This window comes from Triticum aestivum, chromosome 2A (assembly GCF_018294505.1).
Source record: "Triticum aestivum cultivar Chinese Spring chromosome 2A, IWGSC CS RefSeq v2.1, whole genome shotgun sequence".
Classification (NCBI taxonomy): Eukaryota; Viridiplantae; Streptophyta; class Magnoliopsida; order Poales; family Poaceae; genus Triticum; species Triticum aestivum.
In genome coordinates this window covers 749,526,491-749,527,894 of record NC_057797.1, presented here as the reverse complement: position 1 = coordinate 749,527,894, position 1,404 = coordinate 749,526,491, and positions in this window count along the sequence as shown.

The following is a 1,404-nucleotide window of genomic DNA, read 5'->3' as shown; positions in this document are numbered from 1 at the left end:
CGCACCCCCTACCTCGTGGCCTCCTCCTTTGTTTCTTGACGTAGGGTCCAAGTCTCCTGGATCATGTTCAGTGAGAAAATCATGTTCCCGAAGGTTTCATTCCGTTTGGACTCCGTTTGATATTCCTTTTCTTCGAAACCCAAAAATAGACAAAAAAACAACTATTCTGGGTTGGGCCACCAGTTAATAGGTTAGTCCCAAAAATAATATAAAAGTGGATAATAAAGCCCAATAATGTCCAAAACAGTAGATAATATAGCATGGAGCACTCAAAAATTATAGATACGTTGGAGACGTATCAAGCATCCCCAAGCTTAATTCCTGCTCGTCCTCGAGTAGGTAAATGATAAAAACAAAATTTTTGATGCGGAGTGCTACTTGGCATAATTTTAATGTAATTCTTCTTAATTGTGGTATGAATATTCAGATCCGAAAGATTCAAGATAAAAGTTTAATATTGACATAAAAATAATAATACTTCAAGCATACTAACAAAGCAAATCATGTCTTCTCAAAATAGCATGGCCAAAGAAAGTTATCCCTACAAAATCATATAGTCCGGCTATGCTCCATCTTCACCACACAAAATATTTAAATCATGCACAACCCCAATGACAAGCCAAGCAATTGTTTCATACTTTTGACATTCTCAAACATTTTCAATCTTCACACAATACATGAGCGTGAGCCATGGATATAGCACTATAAGTGAAATAGAATGGTGGTTGTGGAGAAGACAAAAAGGGAGAAGATAGTCTCACATCAACTAGGCGTATCAACGGGCTATGGAGATGCCCATCAATAGATATCAATGTGAGTGAGTAGGGATTGCCATGCAACGGATGCACTAGAGCTATAAGTATATAAAAGCTCAACAAAAGAAACTAAGTAGGTGTGCATCCAACTTGCTTGCTCATGAAGACCTAGGGCATTTTGAGGAAGCCCATCATTGGAATATACAAGCCAAGTTCTATAATGAAAAATTCATACTAGTATTTGAAAGTGATAACATAGGAGACTCTCTATCATGAATATCATGGTGCTACTTTGAAGCACAAGTGTGGTAAAACGATAGTAACATTGTCCCTTCTCTCTTTTTCTTTCATTTTTTTATTTGGGCCTTTTCTCTTTTTTATGGCCTCTTTTCTTTCTCTTTTTTTCGTCCAGAGTCTCATCCCGACTTGTGGGGGAATCATAGTTTCCATCATCCTTTCCTCACTGGGACAATGCTCTAATAATGATGATCATCACACTTTTTATTTTTCTTACAACTCAACAATTACAACTCGATACTTAGAACAAAATATGACTCTATATGAATGCCTCCGGCAGTGTACCGGGATATGCAATGAATCAAGAGTGACACGTATGAAAGAATTATGAATGGTGGCTTTGCCACAAGTA